This window comes from Natator depressus, chromosome 1 (genome assembly GCF_965152275.1).
Source record: "Natator depressus isolate rNatDep1 chromosome 1, rNatDep2.hap1, whole genome shotgun sequence".
In the NCBI taxonomy this organism is placed as follows: Eukaryota; Metazoa; Chordata; order Testudines; family Cheloniidae; genus Natator; species Natator depressus.
This window is the reverse complement of record NC_134234.1, coordinates 77,067,456-77,082,132: the sequence shown is the minus strand read 5'-3', so window position 1 is coordinate 77,082,132 and position 14,677 is coordinate 77,067,456. Positions and strand designations below refer to the sequence as shown.

At 39.7% G+C, this 14,677-nt stretch overlaps 1 long non-coding RNA gene across 3 annotated transcripts in view; it reads left to right on the top strand.

Moving 5' to 3' along the window:
- The window catches only part of LOC141982253 (uncharacterized), a 196,342-nt gene that overhangs the window by 84,978 nt on the left and 96,687 nt on the right, over nucleotides 1-14,677 (top strand). The window contains exon 3 of one of the 3 annotated variants that reach the window (XR_012637996.1): nucleotides 13,357-13,425. The exons of the other annotated variants lie outside the window; for them this stretch is intronic. This is a non-coding gene — a long non-coding RNA (uncharacterized LOC141982253). Of the gene's footprint in view, nucleotides 1-13,356; nucleotides 13,426-14,677 lie in introns of those variants that run through there. 3 annotated transcript variants of the gene reach the window in all.

The window sequence follows — 14,677 nt, the reverse complement described above, 5'->3', positions numbered from 1 at the left end:
CATCTCATGCTTCTGTCTCACCCCCTCTCATCCGCTTCAGCTTTAATGTCTTCATCTAGATCCTTCCTCTCACAGTATAAGTATGCTCTGTTGTCCCCATCCTAAATTAAAATAAATGAAATAAAAATCCACTGATCCCCAGGCCTTACCAGCTACTACCTTACTCTCTTAATAGCCTTAGTATCTACCCATTCTCATTTCCCTGGACATCCTTGCTGCTGTTGATCATACCCTCCTCATACACTTTTCCACCCTGAGTTCTCTTGACACTGTTCTTTCCTTGTTCTCCTCAAGCCCACAATCTTGGGATGATCTGTGACTTGGTCCTCTGCCTTGCCCCACACATCCAAGCCATATCCAAATCTTGCCACTTCCCCCCACCAAATATTTCCTGATCTCTTTGTCCTTTTTTCCCTATAGCTAAAACTCTCACTTAAGCCTTCATCTTAATTGTTTTGACTTACTCCTCTCTGACCCCCTTGGTGCTGACATTGGCCCATCCAGTTCCTCCAGGCTGTTGCCCACCAGATCATGTTCCTTGCCCATCAAACTGGTCATGTCACCCACTTCAGTGATTTCTCCATTGGTTCACCATCCTTTGTAGCATCAAGTTGAAGTTTTGATTCCTTGCCTTCAATGCCCTGTAGAAATCTGTCCCCCACTAATTAACTGTCCTCTTTTTTTCATTTCCTCATGAGTCCTCTGCTGCTCTAGTGATACTAGCCTTGATGCCTTTATTGTCTCCTTTTTTAAGTTGTTTTCTGCCTACTTTTCGGCAGTCTTCTACAAGTATAACACATTTCTTGAGCTGATCTGCTGCTGGATGACCAACTCCTGATGAATGGCCAAGAAACAGTTAACCAGATAATTTTGGTAAAATTGTGTGTGTACTTAGGGGGAAGAGTAACTAAAATATAATTTCACACATACAAAACCAAACCACCAGCAATAAAAATAATTGTGTTAGTAAAATGTTGTATTATGAACATATGGCCAATAAAGGTCTTGGCTGCTTCTGCTGCTGCACTCATTCCTTCTGTGTTTAGAGCCAGATCCACAAAGGGACTTACAATGCTAAGCACTCCAATGCTTAACACCTAACTCCTAGGTACTCTGCCACAAGGGGAATTGGGAGTCAAGTGCCCAGGTGTTCCATACAGGCACTTAAGAAAGGGATCCTCAGAAGCTGGCAAGCTGACTGCACTCAAAGTAAAATGCAAAGGAAAGGGGTGAAGTTTAAGGACTTAGGTGCCTAACTCTCATTGATCTGGTGCTTAGGCATCTGACTATTGGGCCAGAAGGAGGTGCCTATCTCTGCTCATATGTGAATTCTCATATGTGAAGCTTCTCCTGGAGTTAGGGGTGCAAGCCAGGTCAGCTGTTTTTTTCACCCCCAGCCCTAATTATACCAGTGGTTAGGCCACCTACCTGGGATGTGGGAGACCCAAATTTAAATTGCTGCTCTGCCTGATTTGGAGTAGGGAACTAAACGCTGATCTCCCATGTGAGTGCCCTAACCACTGGACTGTTGGGTAGCCTGGAGTAGACGTCTCTCAGTATCTCCTATTGGAGCTGTTCCACTTTGTATAAACAATTGAATATTTATTGGAGCAGGGACTTGAACTTGACTCTCCCACTTCAGAGGTGAGTGCCCTAACCACTAGGATGCCAAGTCAACATCTTGCTTTCTAGCCCTTACTCCAATTAATATTTAATTATTTATACAAAGTGGAACAGCTTCAACAGGAGAGATTGAGAGACGCAGTCCAGAATACTCTATAGCCTGGTTGTTAGGGTACTTAAGTGGATTCAAGTCCCAGCTCTGAATAGGGCAGATGAGAGGTTTGAACTTGGGTCTCACACATCTCAGTTGAGTGCCCTAACCCCAGATGTGTATATGCACTCTTGTCTTTCCCTCGCCACAACCTGTAAGGCTGAGAACACATACCAGATTGCACGCCACTGTGGGAGAGAAGCAGGGGAAAGCCTAGTTTAAGAATGCTGTCAGGAGTCAGCTCTGAGTAAGGTTCCAAACAGCTCCTTAACTGTGGGTTGGCCTCAGGACTTCGGAGGATTTGTGCATGTCTATTAGCAGAAACCTGGGAGCGTACAGGATTCATTGGCAGCTTAGCAGTGGTTTCAAGGTTGTCAGTGGTGTCTAAATGATGGATTTAGGTACCTAGAAAGGCAGTTAGGAACCTGAGTGCCTTTTTGGATCTACCCTATAGTCTGTTTATCTTTTAGCTTGTGAGTTCTTTGAGGTAAGGACCCTCTCTTCTTTTATGCTTGGAAAATGGCTAAGCACATTGCGGGTGCTACTGGAAACACCTAGTAAATAACAAGTCAAAATGGCCTCTGGTTATGCTCCTGAGCTAGTGGAACAGGTTCAGACAAAAAGGGAACATGAAGAAATACCACAAGACTTCAACCTTGTGGTTAGTCCCAGCCAACCTAGCTCAGTACTTGAACATGCACAGTGGAAATCTGCATTCTATTTTTGTCAGTATACAGACGTGGGAAAAATATTGTGCATAATTTTGATAAAATTTTTGTTAATGCAAACATTTTACAGGAAATGCTGCATTTTCACAGGTGCTTCATAAACTCTAAAAAAGGGAAAATTTCAAATATATTTAATTTAAATTGAATATTGTGTATAATGGCTCTGGTTTTAAATTTCAGCCCAGGGTGATAATTTATAGCCAACTTAAAATTTCTAAAACTAGGTTTGACAGAGCATTAACTACAGCAGGAACCAATATTATATACCAGTTAACCACTGATTATCTTTCGATGAAAAGGAAAGGAAGAGATTAATCAGCCATCACACAATGACAATTAAACAGAGCTAATAGAAATTGGAAAAACGTGGAAAGCTCTGTGGAAGGGAAACAGTGAAGGGTAAAAATAGAACAAATTTTTAAAGATAATTTGTGGACATTTTATTCATTTAGAGGGGAAAGACCATAAATAAATCTAGCAGGAATGAAAACAATGATAAAACAATCATTTGTTTGTGCTGATAATTTGTTTGCCTTTAGCTGTTTTTTTTCCTTCAGATTTATGGGCCTGCATCTTTGCACTTCAGTGACAAGTAGATTCATTATGATCATTAGTTTCCTGTGGAGGTGTTATATCAGGTACATTTTCATCAGTACTGCTGCTAGCACCATCAACTGTAATGTGACGATTAAAATGAACAGGAGATTTTTTTCCCTTATGTAGGTAATTCGAATCTTCATTTCACTAAAGATTAAAAACCAAATCCAGAGAGATGCTGAGCACCCACAACTCCCACTTAGTCTTTAGATTCTCAACACTTCTTAGGATTTGGCCCTATGGCACTGATGTCACTAAATTGCTATTTGATATTAACACACTGTGTTAGTAATCTCCATTCATCAGCAAAGTTTACTTCGGTTTTTGCAAATTTACCTGTTTATCCTTTCACTTCATTATGGAGTCAGGCATGCCATTTTCTATTATATTTCCTCTTTGTCTGCTATCTCTTCATTTTACATTTAAATAAATAGTTACTGATTCACTATTACCATTGACATTTCTTCTGCTTTCATTTGTTTCTGTACCACTAGCTGGTTTCTCAATTTCATTATTATCAAACAGCTCTTCAGTGATAGACTACTGTTCCTCATCTTCATATCCATAATTTTATTTTCACATGCATCATCCTGATTTTCAACATCTCCAGTGAAGTCTTCAGAAGATGAGTCATTTGCAAAAGACTGATTTTCATTACTAGAGTCATCTTCAGAGTCAGAATGTGTTGGTCTATTTTCAGGGATATTGTTTGCTCCTGTATGCCTTTAATTATCTCCTGGAAGGGATGTGCCTGATGTACTTGCTTGGTCATTATCCAAATAATTACAATCAAATGTACTTATTTTGTAGATTAAACAAGAACATTTTTATTATGATTGTTTGTCTTTGAAAAGCTTGAAAAGCTTTTTAGCATAAATGTTGAGTTTAATATTGCTGGCTATTTAAATTAAACAATTAATGTCAGAAATATTTCCACTTGATATGTAAAACAGGGTGTTAATAGCTTTGAGTCAAGAAAATATATATAGACATAGTATCATTTTGTAAAAGGTGCAACAAGATTACCTGAAAGTTCAGTTGATGGCAGCCCCCATACAGAGACAGCAGTATGCACATAATACACAAGTTAATAACAGAGTCCAGAAATTTGATTCTAAGGAATTTCAGTGAGTTCATCCCAAAGGACCTCATCCTGCGTGCTTTACCTAGATTGCATTGGGAGTAGCAGGAAGGCATAGAGGAACAGGCACTGGTATCATAAGTTACAGATGGTAAAGGTATATTAGGTTAGGCCATACTCTCGCTAAGGCAGAATTGTTCCTTGCACTTTGAGCTCAGCCTTGCTCCAACTGAATGCAAAGGAAGTTTTGTCATTCACTTCATGGGAACAGGATTGGACATTAAGGATTAGATTACTTTATTTGCATAGGTCACTCCCAGCTTTTTCTTACAGCAAGATACATTTTTCTTTGGCTTTTCTTTCAGTTCTCTTACTTTGTAAGTATCTCTGACTGTAGACATTCATTGGACATGTATTGCCAAGTGTTTAGCTTTTCATGAGAATTTATTTTAAAAACTTCTCAAGTATTATAAATAAACAATTCGTTGGCTATGATATCAGTTTCCTACAGGGTGCATTTGGCTCTTACTTAGAAATATTTTTGTTTATATATTTGAGATAGTGAACCTCTGTGAGACATTAGCATGTGTAGTAAACTTACCAATGATAGCTTATTGCAATGACAATTTATACATATATATATGCCAAATCCTACCATGTTAAGAGCCTATCTAGCGATATTTTATTAGAACATATATCATTTATTACAAGCAACTTTTCTTACCTTAATCAATCATCATTTCTAGCGTGCCCATCATTTTAGCATAGAGGCACCAAATACCAGCAATTAATTAATTAAGAAGAATCATTTACTATGTGGTAGTGGATTAAGGATAACTTTTATATTATCTGCAATTGCTTCTGTTGTATTTTTGCTACAGCAGCTTTTTCTGAATGTTTCTGAATTTTGGGGACAAGATTTAACCTATACTGTTAAATTCAAATCGATATTCCCTATTTCATACTGCATTCCCATCAATGCCAACTCTCCTAAAATCACGTTTACATTGTTTTTTCTAGTACACATTGTATCTTCATGACTTCATTTAAAATCCTCTAATGCTCTTAGCACTAGATGTTCTTTAGCTGAAACCTCACTGTGTTCTTCTTCTTTGCTATGCGCAATGTGGCTCAGGTGGCACGTGACCAGGATTCTTCACCAAATTTCGTCCCCGGGTTGGATCATTAGCTTACCCGGCTCGGGCTGGGGGAAGTGTAACCTAAACGCTGATCCATGCCCCACTTTCCCCTTTACTGTGTTAATCATACCTCACTTCCTAGAATTTGATCCAGAATACCCTCATTTTGCATGAAGGCTATCCCCTATTGAAGAATCTTAACATCAAGGAGGGAGGGATTTTTCATGTTAAAGAATGTTTTCTTGAAAAGGCCATGCCTGTTTAATACATTGTATATAAATTAGGTGGGGGATTGGTCCCTTACAAAGTTTCAGTTAATTAAGGGGAATTAATAGGTTGCTGAGTTTTCCTTGTTATAATTGGCAGGTTGCTTTTATTTCTTAGGGATGTTTCATTTTGTCATTGTGAGTCGTCTTCAGCATGTTTACGAAATGCAATTGCTGCATTTTTATTAACCCTCTTGGAAATCTAAAAGAGCTCTGTAGTTTGAGTTAAAAAGGTTATCTTGAGGTTTTCTGATATTTTCTCCTGATAATGTTCCATTTAGAACTTTTAACAATGTAGTCCATATTTGGATGCATATAGCTTTCTATTGAATAGAATATCCCAACTCCAGTAGCATATTGTCCTTAACAGTGTAAGTGCACAGAAAAAGAGGAACTTGTATCAAACATTGCTAATATTACCACACGTCTCTTACATGAAAACTCACTACTACATCATGCCTCAAGGCAGTGTGTTCTGCAGAGGCTTAGAAATCAGTAAATTTGGATCTGGTTATGATTCTCTCAGCCTTTGTTTACACATATAACCTTTCTGCCTCTGTTTCCCATCCATGATGTGGGGCTAACACCCACTCCATAAGGTGAAAAGAAAAGGAGTACTTGTGGCACCTTAGAGACTAACCAATTTATTTGAGGAGAATTAACTTGTTGTTGAGGGTGGAACCCTGGATTCTGCCAGAGTTTTTCTGTGTGACCTCGAGGAAGCCACTTAATATTTGTGTTCCTCAGTTCCCTCATCTGAAAATTGGTGATAGGAATACCTGCTACTATACTGGTATGAGGAGTGTCTAAGGGATGTCTACACTGCACAGAAAAACCTGCGGCACGGAGTCTAAGCTCAGGTCCACTGACTTGGGCTCATGCGGCTTGTGCTGCGGGGCTAAAAATAGCAGTGTCTTGGAACCTGGGCTTCAGCCTGAGCCTAAATATCTACACTGCTCTTTTTAGCCCTGAAGCCCAAATGCTGCAAGTCCCAGTCAATTGAACTGGCTCTGAGACTGACTGCGGCTGTGTTTTCTTTGCAGTGTAGACATACCCAAAGTATATAGATTTTTGGCACCCCTGCTATGGAAGCAGGAACCCAAAAGCCCTGCTGTATAGAATCATAGAATCATAGAATATCAGGGTTGGAAGGGACCCCAGAAGGTCATCTAGTCCAACCCCCTGCTCGAAGCAGGACCAATTCCCAGTTAAATCATCCCAGCCAGGGCTTTGTCAAGCCTGACCTTAAAAACCTCTAAGGAAGGAGATTCTACCACCTCCCTAGGTAACGCATTCCAGTGTTTCACCACCCTCTTAGTGAAAAAGTTTTTCCTAATATCCAATCTAAACCTCCCCCATTGCAACTTGAGACCATTACTCCTCGTTCTGTCATCTGCTACCATTGAGAACAGTCTAGAGCCATCCTCTTTGGAACCCCCTTTCAGGTAGTTGAAAGCAGCTATCAAATCCCCCCTCATTCTTCTCTTCTGCAGACTAAACAATCCCAGCTCCCTCAGCCTCTCCTCATAAGTCATGTGCTCTAGACCCCTAATCATTTTTGTTGCCCTTCGCTGGACTCTCTCCAATTTATCCACATCCTTCTTGTAGTGTGGGGCCCAAAACTGGACACAGTACTCCAGATGAGGCCTCACCAGTGTCGAATAGAGGGGAACGATCACGTCCCTCGATCTGCTCGCTATGCCCCTACTTATACATCCCAAAATGCCATTGGCCTTCTTGGCAACAAGGGCACACTGTTGACTCATATCCAGCTTCTCGTCCACTGTCACCCCTAGGTCCTTTTCCGCAGAACTGCTGCCTAGCCATTCGGTCCCTAGTCTGTAGCGGTGCATTGGATTCTTCCATCCTAAGTGCAGGACCCTGCACTTATCCTTATTGAACCTCATCAGATTTCTTTTGGCCCAATCCTCCAATTTGTCTAGGTCCTTCTATATCCTATCCCTCCCCTCCAGCGTATCTACCACTCCTCCCAGTTTAGTATCATCTGCAAATTTGCTGAGAGTGCAATCCACACCATCCTCCAGATCATTTATGAAGATATTGAACAAAACCGGCCCCAGGACCGACCCCTGGGGCACTCCACTTGACACCGGCTGCCAACTAGACATGGAGCCATTTATCACTACCCATTGAGCCCGACAATCTAGCCAGCTTTCTACCCACCTTATAGTGCATTCATCTAGCCCATACTTCCTTAACTTGCTGACAAGAATACTGTGGGAGACAGTGTCAAAAGCTTTGCTAAAGTCAAGAAACAATACATCCACTGCTTTCCCTTCATCCACAGAACCAGTAATCTCATCATAAAAGGCGATTAGATTAGTCAGGCATGACCTTCCCTTGGTGAATCCATGCTGACTGTTCCTGATCACTTTCCTCTCATGTAAGTGCTTCAGGATTGATTCTTTGAGGACCTGCTCCATGATTTTTCCAGGGACTGAGGTGAGGCTGACTGGCCTGTAGTTCCCAGGATCCTCCTTCTTCCCTTTTTTAAAGATTGGCACTACATTAGCCTTTTTCCAGTCATCCGGGACTTCCCCCATTCGCCACGAGTTTGTACTACTCTGTCTACTCTGTTTGTACTCTGTCTTAGTGGGGTCCCTCTGAAGAGGCCTTGTTGAACCAGCTGTTGACCTGAAATTTGGCAATTGCCACCTGGAAATTAATTAATGGCGGCTGGGGACACATTTAGGAGTTAAATGTAGAGGTATTGGCAGAGAGGAGAGAGAGTAAAGGCTTGCCTTGACAACAAGCTAAGGGAATGCTGAGAAAACTTAAACTGTCCTGTGGTGGTTTTCACTTTTTGGTTTATATTTTTGTGTTTTACTCCATGGTAAACTTCAGAGAGAGACTCCAGCTAGAGACTTTATCCAATTAACGTCCGTTTGTATTAACTCATAACAAACCCTACCTGGAAGGTGATTTTGTGTTCAGAACTGGAGCCTTTGGTGAATTTTCTTATTCTGTCATTCCATTCCTGGCCCTGCAACGGGAAGCTAAATTAATGGCTGGTACAGCATTGGGAATGCTTGGCTGGAGGAAGCAATAGAAGTGCATGATGTTCTGAGTTGATATCTTGGTGCCTCTGCTAATTCATTACCAAGACATCAACTCAGAATACTATGCTAATCCATTACCCTGCTAATTCATGCTTCACTTGGGAAAGGAGCTGCTTTTTGTGTGATTGGTAAAATGATTGATCTTGGCTTATGTTTAAAAACTTCATACGTTTTTTGAAAATGAAAAAATAAAATACTTTCCTGATGGTCTGTAGTAAAACATTGTCACTACTTGCCACCACATTGACTTTCAGTAACTGAAAATTAAAGATTCACATAAATCACTTTTTCTTCCCATTGATTAAGAGACCTAGTTTCACCATAACTTACAGTCAACTTTTTGTCCGTGCATAGTTTCATGATTTGCAAGTTGTTTCTGGCAGCCATTGTTGTCAAACCAGTGATATTTCTTCTTCTTCGTCTCACTGTTTTGGCCCTTATCCCTCATAATTAACTTCTGCATCAGATTTACAACCATTTAGGTCTTTGTTTCTGGGGGATATCAACTCATTATAGCAATGGTACTTTGATTAACGATTTCCCTGGCATCCTGGACTTGCTTACACATTATTTTATACCAAGTTAAGTTAGATGCCTTTCTTAACTAACAATTTCATTCAAAGAGACAATGTGGGTGAGGTAATATCTTTTACTGGACCAACTTCTTGCCTCACCTGCCTTAGTCCTCTGAAATCCTGGGACCAATAGAGCTACAATAACATGGCACAGAAGTTTATTCAAAAAATGATATAAAAATGTAACTGATTTATTTGGTTATATTGGTATATATATAATATATAAAAGCACACACACACATCAAGCTCTAGACATCAAATGCGGAAACAAATTTCAGTGCACATTGAATATTAATAAGATTGGATATATAATTAAAAGAACCTGACAATTAACAAAATCAATATTGAATCACTATTAATTATTAGACAAAAATAAAAAACGAACATAAGAAAAACTGAAATTTTAGCTAAAACATTTTGGAAAGTACAGGTCATTTTAACCTGATATAAAAATATAAATACATTTCTTAGGACAAAGGCGTCAAAGTGCATTTATCTCAAATAAAATTGTACCAGCTGTTTCATAAGGGATATTTCAATTATCTTTTTTACTTTTATTATTATGAACCTCACATCTTCATTTTCACTGAGAAATTATGCTCTGACCAATTGTGAAATAAATCTGGAAATTCCACTATAGGTGGCGCTCTTGCACACAACTTGTTTCAGAGAAATCTACCTCTGTAGAATAGGTTTTGCCACCAAGTTCAATGGCAGCTACTTAACTGTAACTGTATAACTGTATGTTATATACCGTAATTCTACTTAACGATTCTGCTCGGATAAAGAGCTCTGATCCCGTTCCTCAGTGATTAATATGCTTGTTTAATCTAAATCACCACCATGTGGTATGTTATGACTTTTATTAGCAATCCTGCAAATTTAACAGGTAGGATGCCTCACCAAGATACAAAGTTAAATCAAGAGACTGATGTTTCAATCTGCTTTCCACCCCAGAGATGGTATCATTTCTTTTTTGTAATCCAAGAATATGACGTTCAAAGTTTCAAAGACAAAGTGTGAAATAAAATTGAAGCTCACTCTCTTGGGTAGGAGCAAAAGATACAAATTGGAATAGAAAGCCAATCCAAATGGAAGGATTTACAATTAACAACCAGCACTAAAACTTGATATCTACTGTATGTGAAAAATTGCAATGCAGTTTAACCATTGTTACTATCCACTATTAATCAAAGGAGATGACAAACACATCTTTCCAGGAGAAAAATGACTGTGTAAGAGAGGGAATAATGTTCACTGTAACATACGCAAAGAATCACCTGACTGAAACATATAACATGGTTTTCAGTGGCTTGGTTTGGCACAAAGACTCCCTTTTATTTCATTTGACAGAGCTACTGCCTATGGTCACAAGATGTCCAGTTCAAAACTCCACTTTGATAATGTTCAGGTTCAGGTCTAGCTGCCTGAGGTAGGATCACTAACTGGTTATAAGAAAAGGAGTACTTGTGGCACCTTAGAGACTAACAAATTTATTTGAGCATAAGCTTTCGTGAGCTACAGCTCAAGTGAAGCTCACGAAAGTTTATGCTCAAATAAATTTGTTAGTCTCTAAGGTGCCACAAGTACTCCTTTTCTTTTTGTGAATACAGACTAACACGGCTGCTACTCGGTAACTGGTTATAGTGCTATTTAGATTCTGGCCACCACAGCAATCACAAAAAGCAATTATATATTTCTAGAGCTTTATAGGGTAAATTAGACATAGTGGGACAATTTATGTCTAGTGCAATCCATCTTGCACAATAAATATATCCCAAAGTCATGCTTCCGAAGCACAATTTAAAAATAAAACTATTAAAACAAGGTACTTTTTGCTTTTCTTTACAGCCAGTTGAAATGCCATAAAACTTCAAAAGGACTAATTTAAAAAAAATAAATCAGTACACCGAAGTTACACAATTAACAGCTTTCAGTTTGACGTTTCATACTCAAAGATGGTTCCTAGCATTTTTTCCAAGCTTTTATATAACAAGTTAAAAATAAACCCTCGTGGTGATTTAGTAGCATGAACTAAGATTAAAACTTCAAAGACAATTGTAAATGTGATGCAATTATGTACATGTGACTCTTTGGAAAGATTTTATAATATCATAGTTAAATGGCAGGGCTGTGTGTTTACCTCTGATGGGTATAGCTGGCCCATATTCAACTGCACGGAAGGAACAATGCTTCATTGTATCTTTAAAGACATTTTCCTTCAGTGTTAAATGCTTTAAAACAACAAACAGACCCTTTTATGTACAGTGTGACAGCCCATGAATAGGAAACGTACACTGCATCAAAACATTTTCCCCTTAATTTTTTAAGAAACAAAATCACAAACTAGCAGCTGAGATGGTATCAAGATGAAGGGTTTGTCTGTCTGAATGATTGACTTAATAAACTAATCCTGAATGAACATCACTAATGAAACTGACAGTGTTATTTACCAAAAAAAAAAAAAAAAAAAAAGCCAGAGACTTGGTCTCTTGATTCTTGAGAATACAATATAAATGGTACAAACATGTGTACTTCATTAGCTACATGTTTCCCTTGTCTTTATTGTTTTGACACTATGGCTGGATTACTATTTCTAACCTGGTAACACTCTGAGTACAATTCACTATCCTTCTTGACACAGAGGTCAAGAGTTAGACAGCACAACATTTTTTGAAAATCAGTATTTAGGAGGCAAAGTTTATGTTCTTTGCTGCAGCTGGTGCTCAGGAAATCAGTCCTTTTTGTAACATCAAGATTCACTGTACAAATATTAAAATCCCTAGAGCAATGTCTTTTATTTTTCCCTTTTGAAAGAGTCTTCCTTGCTCTTCTTGGCACCCTGAATATCACTCATTGTCCCCATTAATTGCCTTTTCAAAGGCTTCATCAATACCGTTTCTTGATTCAAGATAATTATGCTGCATCTTGTATGTGTCCAGCAGGCAATGAAATACAAATTTGGATTTTCACTTAGCAAACTATTTTACAGCTTTCAGGCTCCTTAGCAATGTCTTTTGAATATCTTTCTAACCTCGCTGAATAGAATTGTCCTGATTCTCATTTTACATACATACTTATTTTATACCAATATAACTCCATTGACTTACTGCTGATTTACACCAGTGTAAGTGGGAAGAGAGCCATGCATATTGATTCTTGTGCCCAAACCATACCGCATAGATTTGCCAACTTCTAGCATCTTTTAACTCTGTATCATAATGTGAATAATATCTCTTCAGTACGACCCTACCCTTGCAACCTAGCTGCCTTTCCTATAGTCTTCCAGTCAGGTGTCCTTGTACTGCAGCACAAACTTTTCAAAATACACTAAGTAGCCTAACGCCTACAAAGTTCCTCACATACTTTCTCATCACCTTTCTTGTGTAATAGAGTTAGTACAGCCTATTTCTAGTTTGGATGACATAGCAAAGTTCCTTTGCTATCTCAGGCTGCAAATTATTACAGTGAAAGAAAATGTGAATAATCATTTGACACGAACAGTGGATGAAAAACAGTGGATTAAAATATAGGCAAAATTGTCAAGATCCTGAACCTTCAGGGTGCTGAGCACCCTTGTTTCCCATTGACTTCAGTGACACTCAGCTCTGGAAGGATCAGACACTGAACACATGTAACATGAAGTTAATGATAAGGAAGTCAGAGGGTTGAGAAATGGCTTTTTTCACCTTCACCTTGCTAGAAGACTTTCAGCCCTGCCTCTCAGAAGGACATCTGGCCATCCTGGTGCATTCATCACCTCTAGACTGGAGTACTGTATCCAGGTATATCTGGGGAAAAGGTGGAAGCAAACCAGAGGCTATATCTCCAGTGAGACAGGCCCTGATAAGCACACGAGACCTGTGCTTCAGTCTATCTGCTGATTCCCAGTCTTCTTCCATTGATACTTTCAGACCTTGGTCCTGATTTTCAAAGCCATCAATAGGCTAGAAGCCAGCTACATCAGCGGCTGAGCCTCCATCCAGGACCTGCCAGGACAGCTGCACTCCTCTGGGGCAATGCATCTCATAAAATCCATAGTGAAGTAGCTCATTGGTTTGACTACATCACCCACTGCTTTGCATTCTTCCACTGGTTCCTCTGTTTCTATTACAGGAAGCACACATATTCTCATATGGCCTTCATCAGGAGAGGACCTTTGAGCAGATGGCAGAGAATGAGAGAAGCCCGAAGAGCATGTGTGGGAGGATGGGTGCTGCTCCCCCTTCCTTTGGTCCTTCACTTAGCTTAGTCATTGGCTAGGTGAGTGGGGGAGATGGGGCCAGCTGATTGGCTGCCAGGTACCCCTCCCTTCCGTTGTAATTATTGGGTCTACACATTTATCCTAATTGTGAGCTCAGTTGTGAAAAGCGAGTGAACGTTCATAAGATGTCACAATAATCTAATAACAATAAATGTTGATGGGAAAAGGTGTAAAAAGGAGACAGACTAAATTAGTCCAAACAAAAAGACCTACTGATATAACTCATGATCTGTGTTAAGATCAGGCCTGATAAACAAGAAAAGGGTGGGACTGGATATTACTGGATCACAGATGGTGTGTCAGAAATGAGGCCTAATGAACAAAATAATGAAGGGGTGGGTTATTCCACCCATTACTTCCTTTTGGGGGTCCTTAAAAGTTTTTGGGGAAAACTGCAAGAAGCTGTCTCACAACTACTGACTGGGAGACAAAGGAATGAGCGTTAACATCATGATTGCCACCCCCCAATGCACCTCTTGGGGCCCTAAGATCCATCATGATACCTCTGGGTCTTCATTGTCCTGATCCTGAAATATGTCCTGACCAGACCAGCAAGAGAGAGGGACCCAGATGACATCATCAACTCCATCCGCTCTGGCTGAATCCTGGGATATGAGACTTTGGTTCTTGCTCTCATCCCCATCCCCATGTGTCCTTTTTCTTCCCTATCTATTTTCTTCTCTTTCCTATCCTCTCCTTTTGCCTTCTATCTAATCAGCATATGGCTTAGCTGACCAAGACTGTATATTTTGTAACGCTGCTGTAAATGCTACGACCGGAAAGAGGTAACTAAAAGAATTGCCCTAAACCAGTGGTTCTCAAACCTTTTCTTCGTGGACCACTTGAAAATTGTTGAGGGTCTCGGCGGACCACTTAATGATTTTTCCAAATGTTGTTTGTACCGTTAGCTAACTATTGTAAAGCGCTTTGGATAAAAGCGCTATTTAAAAAACAAACAATAATAATTAACATTTGTTTGTTCTACAAATAAAAGCACATAACTCATATTTTAATATCAGTAGTGTTACTTTTCTAATGCGATGGATGTGCTCGCTCTTCCCCGCTGTGGCAGCCCCCGAGCTGGGGCTGGGAAAGGGGGGGGGGGGTCTCTCCCCCACTACAGCAGCCGCAGAGTTGGGACTGGGAAGGAGGGCTGTCTCTCTCCGGAAGCTG